The sequence below is a fragment of the Sus scrofa genome, chromosome 4, assembly GCF_000003025.6.
Source record: "Sus scrofa isolate TJ Tabasco breed Duroc chromosome 4, Sscrofa11.1, whole genome shotgun sequence".
Classification (NCBI taxonomy): Eukaryota; Metazoa; Chordata; class Mammalia; order Artiodactyla; family Suidae; genus Sus; species Sus scrofa.
Genome location: NC_010446.5, coordinates 70166706 through 70183769, shown reverse-complemented (window position 1 = coordinate 70183769; position 17064 = coordinate 70166706). Strand labels below are relative to the sequence as shown.

The following is a 17064-nucleotide window of genomic DNA, read 5'->3' as shown; positions in this document are numbered from 1 at the left end:
CGGAGCTGTAGCCACCGGCCTACACCAGAGCCACAGCAATGCAGGATCCGAGCCGCGTCTGCAACCTGCACCACAGCTCACGGCAACGCCAGATCATCAACCCACTGAGCAAGGGCAGGGACCGAACCCGCAACCTCATGGTTCCTAGTCGGATTCGTTAGCCACTGTGCCACAACGGGAACTCCTAGGTGTTTTACTTTTGTGATCAGACCATGTTTTCTTTTGAGAGTAAACTGAAAAGCTAAGTGGCATTCTGAACCAATTCTAATAAACAAACTCTGTACTCATGTTAGGTAAAAGGTACTTGTTTTAATGGGTCAGATTTGTCATGTTTCCTAAAAGTCACATTACCTTGTAGACACACTTGTGACCATCGGATCACAAGGAGTGTGGCTTAGAAGGAAAGCTTAAAATTATTATAATCACAACACTCATTTCTATTTTACTGGTGGCTTTTTAGGATATTGGGTGTCAAAAGACTAAAGTGAGGAATGACCCCCAAACAAATCTTAATAACAGAGAGTCATTTCCAACTCAGAATGAGTATTTCACAATAAAAGTATTGGGAGGTGCCCTGACCCTCTGCCCCATTATCTTTCTAACTGCATATTAAGAATAAGCGCAGCTGAGTCCTCCTCCAGGACTTTGCTCAAAAGTGTTTTTCACAGCTTCCAAGAGAGTATCCATGGACTCTAGAGCCAGAAGCTCTGAGTTCAAATCCCACCTCTGCCTCTTTTAGTGGTATTTATTTATTAAGTTACTTAAGCTTTGTGCCTCAGTTTTCTCATCTTAATATGGAGATTAAATAACAGTATCTAACTCCTGTTGTTGTAAGGGCTAAATGAATTAATATATGTGCAACCCCTTAGAACATGGCCTGGCACTTAGGGCTCGGTAATAAAAATAATAGTAATAATAATGATTATTACCATTTAAAAAAATCAGACTCATGTCTTTGTGGCAGTAGTTGTTTGTCTTCTTTTGTTAAAATTCAAAATATCTGTTGGGAGCAACTGTTTTGTTTATCTGTTTGGGGCTCTATGTGTCACTGAAATAGAGTTTTAACTAAAGAACAACCCCCCCTTGGCTAAGAAGGCAGCTGCAAGCCTTTCCAGCTATGCTAGTCACTATCCCACCCTTCTTGTAATAATGTAACAACTGTGTGCTCTCTCTCCAAGCCAGCAGCCCTGCTAATCATGTACCCAACATTGCTTATCAGTTCTGCTTCTGTAACCTTGCTTGCTCAGTTTCTTAGGGAGGAACACTGTCTGCTTGGGGATGGGGGAGGTCCGGGATGCTTACATGGGAAAATCAAGACCTTGTAGTGTATAAAAGTTACTGAGAACAAAGACCTGGTGCTCAGACTCTGGAGGTGACTCCTCTGAGCCTGCACCGGTGCTGAATAAACCTTGCTTTTCCATATCTCCGAGTGCTGTTTGTCTCCTTCCACTGCCACGGTTTTTGCGGTTTCCGCAACATCATAAGAATTACATAAGCACATTTTACTTTTGGAGAAAGAAGATGCGTAAAGAATGTGTTCTAGGAGTTCCCGTTATGGCTCAGCAGAAACAAATCTCACTAGCATCCATGAGGACGCAGGTTCAATCCCTGGTCTCACTCAGTGGGTTAAGGATCTGGCATTGCCATGAGCTGTGGTGTAGGTTGCAGGCGCAGCTCGGATCCCACATTGCTGTGGCTGTGGTGTAGGCCAGCAGCTAAAGCTCTGATTTGACCCCTAGCCTGGGAACCTCCATATGCCACAGGTGCAGCCCTAAAAAGCAAAAAAAAAAAGGAATGTATTCTAGGCTAGTCTAGCAGTTGCCTAGATGGGTCCAGGGTAACCAAAAGGGCCTTACAAGAAGGAGGCCAGCATGTCAAGTCAGAGAAGACGTGATGACAAAGCAGAGGTCTCAGTGACATAGCCATAAGCCAAGCCAAGGAATGGAGGCAGCTTCCAAAAGTTAAAAAGGGCAGGAAAGTGGATTACTATCAGTGCATCCTTGCCAACTCACTTTAGCCCTCTGATGTTAAAGTTAAGATCATAAGTTTGAGTCCTATTTCTGCCTACTTGTAGACTATTTCTGCTAGGTTCTGTGGATATAAGCTAGTCTCCAAATTCCCAATAATCATGAAACAACTTGAGTATTTAGTCCATTATTTTTTTCCTCCATGTATTCACCTGCACAGTGCTTTGCACATAACAGCCAAGGAAGAAGCATTTGTTGAATGAATAAATGTGTCTCATACATGTGAAACATCTGCATAAGGAAGTAACTAAAGGCTCTAATCAACTATTTCTATCCTACTAGGTATCCAATACATACATGAATATGCTGCCAACATATTTATAGTGGCTATTACAACATAGAAGAATAAAATCATAAAATCATTTGGCATAAAACTGTGAATTAGAAGGATTAGAAATTATTTCTTCCTTTCTTTTTTTTTTTAATTTTACTTGGATCCTTTTTTTGGATCAATTTTTTTCAAAATCAAAGTATAGTTAGTTTACAATGTAGTGCCAATTTCTGCTGTATATTTCCTCCTTTCTTTCCTAGGTGCTGTAACTGAGGCCTAGCCACATGAAAGCGAATTCCTTCAAAGTGGTTTGCATATCTGAGAGGACCATGAATTCCAAACTCTGGCCTTTTTCATAAATCTTTTGTAAAAAAAATAAAAAATAAAAAGGTCTTCACAAGATCTTGTGTTTTGCTGACCAAGTAATATTGAGAGGATTAGAAGCTACAAGGAAAACTTTGAAGCAGTCATCTGACTTTCAGAAATAAACTGCATCTCTGGGACCCATGAAGCAGAATTCAGAGCAGAAATCAGTATTTCATGTAAATGCATCTCTGCCTCTCAAGAAGTAATAAAATTGGAACTGGTGGACCACACTGCCAATGTATTGGATGATAATAGAATCAGTGATACAGCCCACTATCATCTCAAACTAAAATTGGGAACCTTTCACAAAAAAGAATTATTTAAACCACTGTAAACAACTAGGAATCAGAGTAAGGATAGAAATCACATTTGGCTCTCCTGTTACAAAGCAGCTGAAGAATATTATGTTGCTATTTCAATAAGAATAACACTACACTGATAACAGACTCTATTCAAAATTTAATAAAGCATTAGTCCCTTAATCAAAACACGACTGTGAAGCTTGGACTGTCGCTGGAAAGCAGAATAATGTGAACAAAAGAGAAATGGAACTGTGTCTGAATATCAACTCTACAAACAAATAACATCTCTTTATACATGCAGCAATTAGAAACAGGAACTGCTAAGCCATTCTCAACTCCTCTTCATCAAGCTCCTGACCAGGGAGAAGTTTAAATCAGGAAATCAAAGCAGGTATATGACAAAATCAACCAGTCAAATGTCATTAACACATACATGACTATATATAGTTTTTTGTTTTTTGGGTTTTTTTTTTGCTTAGGCTGAAGACATCTTCTACATAAAATTTTGCCCAAAGGACATGGATTATAAACATACATATAAAATTGCCACCAAAATTTGTAATTACAAGCATAAAGAATATAAAGTTTGATTTTAAATTGTGTATGTAATTTATAGAGAACAAAAATTTTTCTCTAATTCAGCATTTGCAATGGTTAAAGAAGGCTCTCTTGGAATTAGACTGTCTGGGTCTAATTCCTGACTCTCTCCCTTATAGATTTAGGGAAAGATAGTAAAACAGCTTCCTTGTGAATAAAATTAAGATAATCATTGTACCACCTCACAGAGTTTCAAAAAGTTAAGGTAACGCTTAAAACTCATAAGTCACTATCATAACTCAGAAAGTAGAATTCATTGAAAAGTTTTAGACATAAAAGTACCTGAGAAAGCTTGAGTTCTACTGACAAATATATCACAATAGTCCCCGAAAGAGAATTTGGTTATTCTGACTCATTCTAATCCCTGAATAATGATTTTGAAAAGTCATTTATATTTCCATTCTTTCTCAGATTATTTTCCTATATAGGTTATTATAGAATATTGAATAGATTTCTTTGTACTATACAGTAGCTCCTTGTTATTGATCTATTTTATATACACCATATCACTTACATGTGGAAAGTAATAAAAAAAATGATACAAAAGAACAAGAAAAAATCATTTACCACTTGGGCATGAGGTGGTTATCTGTAAACCAAAGAAGGAGGAATCAGGAGAGCCAAAAATGTCAACACCTTGATCTTGGACTTTTAGCTTCCAGAACTTTGAGAAAGTAAATGTACGTTGTTTAAGTCACACAGTCTGTGGCATTTTCTTAGGGCAGCCCTAGCAAAGCTAATACAGTCACTGTCTAAGGAACTGAGGGTTAGGATTTCAATATATCAGTTTGGGAGAAACAAAATTCAGACTGTGACACATAGTTATTAACACAGACGAACAAGGAGGCAGAGCCAACCTGGCAAAGAAGTGCACAAAAAGGGTCCCAAAGAGTGCACAAGGTCCCTGAAGACGGGAGTGAGTTCCCCTTAAAGGCAGAACGGTCCATCTACAAGTCCAATGGACTTACAGCAAAATAGTCCAGGCAGAGTAGGAAGTAAGAAGGTCAAATTGGAGGAAAGGCCAGAGTATGCAGGACTATGCAGGACATGGCAAGAAGTTTGAGTCTCATGAAGTGGTAGGCAACTTTGGATGATTTTCAGCCAGTGAGTGACATGCTCTGATTCATACGTTTAAAATATCTCTTTCTTCTTGATGTATAGAATGGATTGCAGCTAGGCTAAAGTGGAAGTGCCAGTAACTGTAAGGAAGGGATGGAAGGAATCTAGGTGACTGAAAATGGACTAGAAAGGAAGAGATAGAAATAAAAAGAAATAGATGGGCTTATGAAATCTTTTAGAAAAGGTACTCTGATGACCTGATGTTAGATTAGATATTAGAGATGAAGGAAAGGAGAGAGTCACAGATCATATGCAGTTTTTTTGCTTTGAACATTTGGGTGGATAATAGAAGTGTTTTACTGTGATGGGGAGCAATAAGGAGGAACAGATTTGATGGAAGGGTGGAAGATGAGCATTTGTGTTTAAATTGTTAAGGAGAAGAGTGTAAATATTCCTAGTGACTCAGCTGGCCAAATCACATGGGTTTTGTTGTTGCCTTGTTTTGTTTTTAGCAAACATCTAGTTCTTGAACTCCAAGACTCATTATTGATGGCTGTCTTTTAATAAGAAATGTTATTTCAGTCCAAATCTCATTTTATCTTTTCTTCCCTATTTCCTTTCTTTCATGATATGCACAATCTTCTGGTGGCTTTCCAAAAGCATAATTCCCATATGCAACTCTGTTCTTGTGGAAAAGTCAGTTTTAGATTACACAGTCCAAAATAAAGTTCCAGGAATAGAAACTCATGTCTCCCGTACATGAGTATGACTTGTATTTATGAAAGTTAAACACATAATGATCTTCTTCTGCAGAATGCAGTAGACTTTGATACAAAAAAATAGCATTTTAGGTACCATCAAGCTTTTAAAAGTTCATTCTGTTAGAATATTTTGAAAGCTGTTCCATATTTAAAAACTACATGGTGGTGCACATACACATTCCTTTCATTAGCATCTTTCTTCGATTTTCTCTTGAATTTCTGAACAAGTTTTAATTTGAAGAAAAGTGGTTATAGGTACACAGAAGAAAGAGTAATCCTTTCTATTATAGGAGACAGGGAGATACTGAGACACAGGTGAGTAATATGGTCAGATTCACATTTCAGATGGATTTGGGGCAAGATGGGAGAGCAATAATAAGAAAAGGGAAACAGCAGGGGATCTGTGAGAGAACTATGCCAACAAAGAAGGGCAGGGGGACATAGCCAAAAAAAGACCTGAACCAAGGCAGATGGTAGAGGTGGGAGAGAGAGAGAGGAAGAACATGTTGGAAAACTATTTCTTGCATAGAATTAGAAGCATCAGGTGACCAAATGACAGTTTTCTAGTTTGAGTGGTGGGACATTAGGCAATGCCACCAACCAAAGACAAAAAAGAAAAAAGAAAAAGAAAGAAAGAAAGAAAAGAAAAAAGAAGAAATAGAAAGAAAGAAAAGAAAAAAGAATAGAAAGAAAGAAAGAGAAAGAAAGAAAGAAGGAAAGAAAGAAAGAAAGAAAGAAAGAAAGAAAGAAAGAAAGAAAGAAAGAAAAGAAAGGAAGGAAGGAAGGAAGAAAAAGAAAGAAAAAGAAAGAAAGAAAGAAAGAAAGAAAGAAAGAAAGAAAGAAAGAAAGAAAGAAAGAAAGAAAGAAAGAAAGAAGGAAGAAAATAACATGTTGGGGCTGGATACATGTGGTGGTTAGTTTATGAATCTACCTGACTGTACATAGTGATCAGAGTAAAACATTATTTCTGGATGTGTCTCCAAGGTGCTACCAGACAGGATTAGTATTTGAATCAGGGGCCTCAGAAAGATAGATCACCCTCTCAAGGTGGATGGGCACCGTTCAATCCACTGAGGGCTTAAGTAGAATAAAAGAGAGAGGAAGGAGGAATTTGAGGGATTTTCCCCTTTTTCTTGCCTCACTGCCTGAACTGAGACATCTCACCTCATCTTCTTCCGTCCTTGGCTTAGGATTTATACCATCAGCTCTCCCTGGTTCGTAGGCCTCAGATTCAGTCTGAATTAATCACCAGCTCTTCTGGATCTCCAGCTCACAGATGACAGATGGTGGAACTTCTCAGCCTCCATAATCACATGATCCAATTCCCCCTAATAATAATCTCCTTTTACATATATAGAAATCTCTCTCTCAGGAAACACAAGGAAAGAATAGTATATGGGTGGGGATGGACGGTTGGTTGAAAAAAAGAAAAATCCAAACACAAGGAAATAAGAGGATAGATAGATGCATGTGTGTATGTGTATGTACATCCATTTCTTATGTATATAGATGTATGCACATATATAATATATACATATATACATGTATGTGTAAATATACATGTGTATATATACATATATATACATACACATAAGATAGGTAGATACATTAACATATGTACAGACATATAGATAGCTATATATGTATATATACATATCCATCTTACTATGTAGATAGATGTATACACACATATTATATACACATACATACATGTATGTGTATATATACATACATATATGTGTGTATATATATATCCATCTACATAACAAGATGGATAGATAGATATTTGGTATTGGTTCTGTTTCTATGGAGAACCCTGACTAATACAACATAGGAGTGAAAGTAATTAATTATTTTTTGAACAACATGAGTCTGAGGTATTTGTGGATGTCCAAGAGGAGATGCTGTTAGAATTTCATAAGAGAGATCAAGACTAGAAACACACACTTGGTATTCGTTGGCTATAATCAGTAGATGAATCCCTAACAGTGTGAGATTACCAGAAGAGGTCAAAAAGATTTAGAAAAGCAAAGACAGAACCTGTGAAAACATCAGCATTTAAGTGGTAGGAGAGAGATTGCAAAACATCTGGTAACTACTGTTTTGCTATTTAACGAATACAACATAGAAATTCAATTAATAAACTTTCATAATTAAACATTTACAAACCCAGGAAGGGAGACCTTTCTAATATGAAACCTGAAATTTTTGAAAGTATGATTTGACAGAAATTGATATCCTTCTCAAGAAAACTTTTTTGCATCTTGGTTCCAACGTCAGCCCTAATGTCAGTACAAATCTAACGCAGTGGGAGTAAAACAAGATGTGTGCACATACGCATACGCACTGCTGAAGCAGTGTCAGCAAGCATCTAAAATTCTGCAGCAGAGGCTTACATTCATTACCATGATTATAGGCATTTAAAAGATGCAATTTACTGCAAAATTCCTCAGGGTGAGGTGCACAGAAGACTAGCAATCACCTATAGCAGAAAGGAATCTGCCAATGGTCTGCAAGGTTCAGGACAAGAAACAGTGAAACAACCTTGGTAACATGTATTTAACAAATTTGAAATGTAAGTTTAGGTTGTTTACAAAAACTGCCAAATGTATTTAATAATTACTGATTATTAAGTGCTGTGTATGCACTTTCAAAGATTGTGCTGTTACCTTTTATCTCGCGAAACACACTTTCTCATTATCTGCATAACGTTTGTTAAGTTTTTAAATTTTCCTTGTCATTATTAAGTTTCTTCAAGTTCTGGATTAATTTAAATAAAGTAGACTAACAGATTAACAGTTCAAAATTGATTCACTGAAGCATTAAAATATCAATGAAATAGCAATGTAAATATAGTTATTCAGATTCATGTTTTAAATATAATAATAAATAGAACTCCAGGGCAAATTTAAAATGTGAACCTGCAACTACAGTGCTTTCATACATGCCTTCAAAAAATAAAGTGAAAGAAAGAAAATAAGATAATACCTAAGGATTTCTTGCTTTACCTCTTATAGCTAGACCATAGTCTGTTATAAAACTGACAATTAATAGCATGAAGTTATCACAGCTTAATGTTATTTCCAGAGAAAATATAGTTACTTTTCTAGAAAATCAAAATTTTCATAAATAAGCATAAAGTAATGCTCATTATTTGAAAATAATGTACCAAAATAAGTATGTCACTAATTTTGAAAAAAAATTGTGAGCCTAGTCGCAAATATAGTAGCAAATGATATGTTCAAGAAAAAGCAAAAGAACCTGTTGTCATGGGAGCAGCTGGGGGAGAAGCTGTTCCAAGTCTCATCTTGTGAACAGAGGCTTGGCTTAGCCCTGTTGGAGCATAGTGGAAAGGGTCACAATAGAGGAACAGGCCAAGCATTCAGTTATAAGTACACCCAGTTGTTCCCACCTGGGGACTTTCTCACGAATCCAGGTCTAGCAGATGGACACATGGGAAAGGAAGCAGGGTTCATGGGCTTCTATTTGTATCATCTCAAACAAGAGCTGCCTATTGTAAAGACTGAATGTCAATTATGTAATATAACATCAGGGAAAGGGAAGGAGCAGGGAACTCCAAAAGCTTTTCCCTCCACACAAGCAGCAAATACACTGGCACAAACAGTCAAAGTCAAGTTCATGAGAACTCAACAAGCAAGTGAATGCTTAAATACGAACAAAAATGCTGATCTCTGTTTTAAAGTCTAAGAAAAATTCTGTTAAACCATTAATTGTCTACTGCAATAATGGAATAGAAATTTCAGTGGCCATACACAATAAAGAATACAGACTTTAGAAAATTAGTTCAGAAAAATCACAATGCAAATAGTAGTTACCCCCAACATGCAGCAACAAAAAGCCCTGGGAAGGAGGGAGAATCTGATCTCCAGAGTTCTTACATTATAATATTCGGAATGTTTAGTTTTCAACAGAATATTTCAATTTGTACAAAGAAACAAGAAAATGTAGTCCAAAAAAGGAAAAAAAGTCCATAGAAACCATCCCTGAGGAAGATCAGACATCAGACTTATTACACAAAGACTCTAAATCAAGTATCTTAAGTGCATCCAAAGAGCTAAAAGAAGCCATGTACAGAGATCTAAAGGAAATCATTAGAAAGTTGTCTTGCCCAAAAAAGGAATATCAATAGAGATATAAATTATAAGAAAGAATCAAATAGAGGTCCTACTTCTGAAAAGTACAATAACTGTAATGAAAATTCTACTACAAAGGTTCAGCTGCACATTTGAGCAGATAACATAGGCAGTGAACCTGAAGATAAGTCAACAGGGGCCATTTAGTCTGGGGAAGAAAAAAGGAAAAGAAAAAGGAAAATTATCAGAGCCAGGAGACAGGTGGAACCTCATAAAGTGTATCCTGATACACATAATAGGAATCTTAATGGAGAAGAGAATGAAAAAAGCGAAAATAGTATTTGAAGAATAATTGCTGAAAACTTCCCATACTTGATAAAAATATATAAATCTGCACATCTAAGAAGTTCAACAAATCCAAATAGGAGAAATTTAAAGACCTTTATACTGAGACATGTTATAATCAACCATCAACAGCCGCATACACACACACACACACACACACACACACACACACACACACACACACACACACACACACAGAGAGAGAGAGAGAGAGAGAGAGAGACAAGAATCTGCAAGCAGCAAGAGAGAAGAGGTTCATTGCGTACAAAGGATTCTCAGTAAGAACAGCTGACTTCTAACTAGAAACCATGAAGGCAAGGAAGCAGTGCCCCTAAAAGAAAAAAACTGTTAACCAATAATTCTGTATCTGGTAAAACTATCCTTCAAAAATGAAGAATAAATTGAGGCACTGCCAAGTAAATAAAAACAAGAAAGTTCACCATTAATAGATCTTCCCTATAAGAAACGCTAATGAAAGTTCTTAAGACTGAAATTCAAGAACACTAGACAGTGTTTGAATCCATGTGAAGAAACCAAGAACACATATAAAGGTAACTACATAGGTAGTGGTAAAAGTCAGTATTACTGTATTTTTAGTTTGTAACTCATTTTCTATTCCTACATAACATATAATTACATAAGACAATAATTACAAATCTCTACTGACAGATGAACAATACCAAAGAGATAATTTGTGACAATAATAACGAGAAAGTTTAGAGCTATATAAGAGCAAAGAGTTTGTATACTCTTGAATCTAAATTCAATTAGGTATTAATTTGAACTATATTGTTATAAATTAAAATGTTAATTGCATTAAAAATGTTAAAGGGCAGCCACTAAGAAAATAACTTGAAAACATGTAGTAAAGAAATGAGATGAAAACTAAAATGGAACATTAGAAGAAATTAATTAACCACAAAAAAAGCTAATACTAGAGGAAGTGAGGAACAAACACCTCGTGGTTCCTAGTCAGATTCGTGAACCACTGCACCACAATGGGAACTCCTGGAAGAATGGATTTTTAAAATGATCCTACTGTATGCTGTCCATAAGAGATTTAGTTTAGATCCAAGAACACAAATAGGTTGAAATAAGAAAGCCGAAAAAGATCATCCATGAAAACAACGCAAAAAGAGAGCCAGAGTGGCTAAACTAATACCATACAGAAATGACTTGGACAAAAATTACTATGTCAAAAAAAAGATTTAATAGGAGTTCCCGTCCTGGCTCTTGGTTAACGAATCCAACAAGGATTGATGAGGTTACAGGTTCAATCTCTGACCTTGCTCAGTGGGTTAAGGATCCAGCATTGCTGTGAGCTGTGGTGTAGGTCACAGACATGGCTCAGATCCCACGTTGCTGCGGCTCTGGCAAAGGCCAGCAGCAGCAGCTCTGATTAGACCCCTAGCCTAGGAACCTCCATATGCCGCAGGAGCAGCTCAAGAAAAGACAAAAGGACAAAAAAAAAAAAGATTTTATATAATGATAAGGTGACCAATACATCAACATCATATAACAATTATAAGAACATCTCACCTAATAATAGTGCTCCAAATGATAAAGCAATACCTGATAAATGTAAAGGAAAAAATCAAAAGTTTGAAAATAATAGTGAAGGCTTCAAAACCTCACTTTAAATAATGGATAGACTAACTAGTCAAGGAAAAGATAGGAAATGGAAGACAACAAGACTATAAATCAGTTATATTTAACTGGGAATACTCCATCCAACAACAGCAAAATACGCATTTTTCTTTAGTGCACATGGAGTATTCTCTAGGACAGACCGTATTTTAGATCTATCACAGCGTAACAATCAATAAATTTAAAAAGATCGAGTCATATAAATTCTCTGACCACACTGTAACGAAATTAAAACTCAAAAAAAGAAAATCTGGAAATTCATAAATATGTTCAAATTAAACACACTGTTGAACGAACACCAGTAAACTGAAGAAATCTCAGGGGAAATTAGAGAACACTTTGCAATGAGTGAAAACAAAAACACTACACATCAAAATTTATAACCTATAGTGAAAGCAGTGCTCAGATAGAAATTTATAACAGTAAATGCTCTCATTAAAAACAAACAAACAAAACAAAACTCAATTAAAAATTAGGCAGAGGACCTGAATAGGCATTTTTCCAAAGAAGATGTAGAGATATCCAACAGGTACTTTAAAAGATGCTCAACATCACTAATCAAATTAAATTGAAACATTAAAAACTCAAATCCAAAATGCAAATTAAAACCACAATGAGATATTACCTCACATCTATCAGAATGGCTACTATGAAAAAGACAACAAGTTACAAGTGTTGGTGAGGATGTGGAAAAAAGGCTATCCTTGTTCATTTCTGGTAGAAATGAAAATTGGTATAGTCACTATGGAAAATATTATAGAAGCTCCTCAAATGATTAAAAATAGAAACTGCCATATGATCCAGTAATTCCACCCATGGATATTTACACAAAGAAAATGAAAACACTAACTTGAAAAGATATATGCACCTGTCATAGCATTATTTATAATAGACAAGACATGAAAGCAACCTAAATGGCCATCAATGGATGAATAGGTAAAGTGCTATATATACAGTGGAATATTACTCAACCATAAAAAAGATTGAAATCCTAACACTATGATAGCATGGATGGATCTAGACAGTATGGTGCTAAGTAAAACAAATCAGAAAGGATGGAAATACTATATGATTTCACCTACATGTGGAAGCTAAAAAATAAAATAAATGAGCAACAATAACAATAAAAAAAAAAAAACAGAGTTGGAGGTATGAAGAGCAAATAGGTGGTTGCCAGAAAGGAGGAGATAGAGGAGATGAGAGAAATAGGTGAGGGAGATTAAAAGATACAAATTTTCAGTAACAAAATAATTGATTCACAGGTATGAAATGTACAGGGAGGGGAATAGCATCAATAATTATATGTAATATCTTTTTTTTTTTTTTTTGTCTTTTTGCCATTTCTTGGGCCGCATCCACAGCACATGGAGGTTCCCAGGCTAGGGGTTGAATCGCAGCTGTAGCCACTGGCCTTTGCCAGAGCCACAGCCACAGCAACGCGGGATCCAAGCCACGTCTGCAACCTACACCACAGCTCACAGCAACACCAAGTCCTTAACCCACTGAGCAAGGCCAGGGATTGAACCTTCAACCTCATGGTTCCTAGTCGGATTCGTTAACCACTGAGCCATGATGGGAACTCCAATAATTATGTAATATCTTTGCATGGTGACAGATAGCAAGTAGACTTATCATGGTGATCATTTTGAAATGCATAGAAATATCAAATCACTATGTTGTATATCAGGAATCAACATAGTGTGTAGGTCAATTATACCTCAAAACAAACAAACAAACTCACCGGAAAAGAGATCATATTTGCGGTTGCCAGAGGCAGGAGGTGGGAAAAGGGAGGATTGGACTAAGGCAGTCAAAATGCACAAAACTTCAGTTTTAAGATAAATAAGTGCTAGGGATGTAATGTACAACCTGATAAACATAATTAACACTGCTCTGTGTTACATATGGAAATTGTTAAGAGGGTAAATCTTAAGAATTCTAATCACAAGGAAAATATATTCTATTTCCTGAATATTGTGTGTATATGAGATGATGGATGTTCACTAAACTTATTGTGGCAATCATTTCATGATGTAAGTCAAAGCATTATGCTATACACCTGAAACTTATACAGTGCCATATGTAAATTATATCTCAATAAAACTGGAAGAAAAAAGAGAAATCTTCCTTAAAATAACACATACAAACTTCTCTGTTTCTTTGTGATGATTTTTGTTGCTACAGACTACACAACTGAATTACTTCCAATTACTTTTTCCTTGTTAGTCATTCTCTTGAATTGTACTAGACACTTTTTTTCTCCAGGTTATTTTTTATTTTTCTTTTTTTGGCTGCCCTGCTGCATATGGAGTTCCTAGGCCAGGGATCAGATCCGAGCCGCAACTGGATCCTTAACTCACTGTGCCAGACCTGGGATCCAGGGATTGAAACTGCATCCCAGAGCTCCAGAGGTGCCACCCACCCCGTTATGCCACAGTGGGAACTCCTTTTTCTCCCTATTTTGACCTTTCATATATTCACCATTTTGACTTTTTATCCATTCCCCTTTTCCTCCTTTCCCCCTTTTCCCTTTGTTCCATTAAATTATATAATTTCACTAAAGGCTTGATATTTTTTAAAGACTAAATTTGACACCCATCTTTTTTCAGCTAATAGTAATTCTTAACTTCTACATAACGCCTTAGCATTAACAAAAGGCTTTTGGAATTGTATCATTTAGGATTCAAAACAAACTTGCGAAATAGAAAAGCTGTTTGACTTCAGTAACAGCTCAGAAGCCAAGGCGTAGTTTATAGTATCAGAGAAAGGGACAAATCCAAATCAGTTGTATTTTTCTTTATATTAGTCATATAAAGAAAAATACAACTGCCGGTCATATGTTTTGTGAGCTCTACTGAATAGAACCAATTAAGGAAAGAGCAATACAATTATTAATAATTTTATTTTTTTAAATTCTCCTCAGTGAAAAGTCCTCAAACATAAAATGTTGGAAACTCTGCATTGAAAACTCAAGATAAAACCTTTGCTTCAAGATTGGAAAATCAAAACGTCAAAGAGAACAATAAAGGGAATGCTAACACACAAAATATATCATCCGAGGTAACTGAGGATTTGTCCCAAGATGAAGGAACTGCAAATCAATAAAAATTCCACGAGATTCAACAAAGCAGTACATTTTCACAAAGGGATGACTTTATAAAATCCTTGCAAAATGATGCAAAGGATCTAAAAGTCAGAAACTAGATAAAAGCGCTAGAAAAAAAGAAAGAAGCTCAAATACTCTGAACTAATAGCTCAATTTATGCCCTTCAAAACAACCCCTACCAATTGGAAAGTGTCAGTACTGCAGACTTGCAGCTTTTGATAGATACTTGTCAACTAAGTCTTATTCTGATTATGGCCAACAGCTCTGATTAGGAAGGGTGGGGGGAGAAGAAAGGAAGAGTGGGGAGTGAGTGAAAGTAAGAAAAAAATAAAAGGCGGAGAGGGGAGAGGGTAGCGGGGAGGGAGAGAGGAAAGGAGAGGAGCAAACCTATGGCCAAAAAGGGAACAGTTTAATGACTAGGAAATCAAGTGGTGCCAAACCAACTTCCCTTGAAAATGAATGAGGTAAAAGTAGATCACAGAGATAAGGATTTATGTAAGGAAGAGACACTGGGAACAGCAAAAGTCTTTCATAATGACAGAAAAACTGGAAATCACTCCTAGCAAGAGCATGTCTAAGTACTCCCTTCCTTCCTTCCTTTCTTTTCTTTCTTTCTCTTTCTTTCTTTCTTTCTTTCTTTCTTTCTTTCTTTCTTTCTTTCTTTCTTTCTTTCTTTCTTTCTTTCTTTCTTTCTTTCTTTTTCTTTCTTTCTCTCTCCTTCCTTCCTTCTTTCTTTCTTTCTTTCACTTCTTACTGCCCCACCAGCAGCATATGGAAGTTTCCAGGCTAGGAGCTACACTGGAGCTACAGCTGCCGGCTTATGCCAGGGCCACAGAGATTCAGGATCCAAGCAATGTTTGTGTTTGACCTATATCACAGCTCATGGCAATGCTGGATCCTTAACCCACTGAGTGAAGCCAGGGATCAAACTCGCATCCTCATAGATACTAGTCAGATTTGTTTCCACTGCACCACAATGGGAACGCCTCAGTAACTCCATTTTTAGTCTCACGGTATCTGTTGGCACCACTTAAAACCTACATCACAGTAAACACCCTCTGCCTTTGAGATGGTCCTTAGCCTTGAGGGGGTCAATCACAGTACTCCCTGGACCTCCTATCATCAAAGTAATTTCAGACTGTGTGTCTTTACAATGGCCATTATAATATACCACTGGTGTGTTGAGATGGTTAGGATTTGTTTGCTTCAGGAACGGAGTGTCTAAGAGCTAGTCACTCATATGCAATTCAAGTAAACCTTGGTAACATATGAAAAGGATCCAATAACATTCAACCAGGAATCCACAGCAAGTTCTACAAGCAATCTCTTATTTATAGAAAATTCAAGTATTCTCCTTTTAAGTAAAGATAAATAAATAGTATGTTGTGACCAAGACTCCACGTGTCAAAGAGAATGTGAACTGAAGGAACTGGTGAAAAACATAACTAATTTTTTTGCTTCAATTCTTCTTCAGCTTTCTTTGGTCATAAAAGTAACTTAGAACAATGACTATGCTATTATTTCAGTAAAAATACTGCTCGCTAAGGAAATTCACAAACATTTTCAAGAGAAATTGTTCTGTTTGGAAACAGAACTAGTATCAAATCTTTTTTTTTTTTTTTTTTTTTTTTTGTGTGTGTGTTTTTGTTGTTGCTATTTCTTGGGCCGCTCCTGCGGCATATGGAGATTCCCAGGCTAGGGGTTGAATCGGAGCTGTAGCCACCGGCCTACGCCAGAGCCACAGCAACGCGGGCTCCGAGCCGCGTCTGCAACCTACACCACAGCTCACGGCAACGCCGGATCGTTAACCCACTGAGCAAGGGCAGGGATCGAACCCGCAACCTCATGGTTCCTAGTCGGATTTGTTAACCACTGCGCCACTACGGGAACTCCAGTATCAAATCTTTATCGAAGATTTAAAGTAAAATTTTAACTTTTTAAGTATCGGGATGAAAAGAAACTCAGATTCGTTAATATGAAGATATTAAAAAAATCCTGGTGATGTTTAAGTTGTAATTTTATCCTCAGACTTTCAGGGGTTATATGAGCAGCATTTCTATTTCTCTGAGACTCATTCATTCACATTTCTACCTAAAAAATCTTTCTCTCCTCATATAAATTTCGTGGATTTATTATGTCCACCCAAACAAAGCTTTAAGTTTACCCTTCAATAGTCAGTACCTCTCTTCGTGATTGCAGATACCGAGCGCTCAGTTTTGTTTTGGTTGTTGCTTTTGCTTTCCATTTACAACTGTGGTGTAGGCTCCAATTTCAACCATGGAGTTAAATTATCGCTCTCAACCCTAGTACATACCAGAATCATCTGAAAGCTTTTAATATATACCCAGGTTCCATACCAAAAATTCAGTTAACTATAATTAACTGAAATTATAGTTAACTATAAATTCAGTTAACTATAAATTCAGTTAACTATAATTCAGTCTCCAGTAAAATATGAACGTCAATATTTCTTGAACTTCTTCAACTCA

At 36.5% G+C, this 17064-nt stretch overlaps 1 pseudogene; it reads right to left on the bottom strand.

The window, feature by feature from the left end:
* The window catches only part of LOC110260481, a 97864-nt pseudogene that overhangs the window by 47494 nt on the left and 33306 nt on the right, over positions 1–17064 (bottom strand).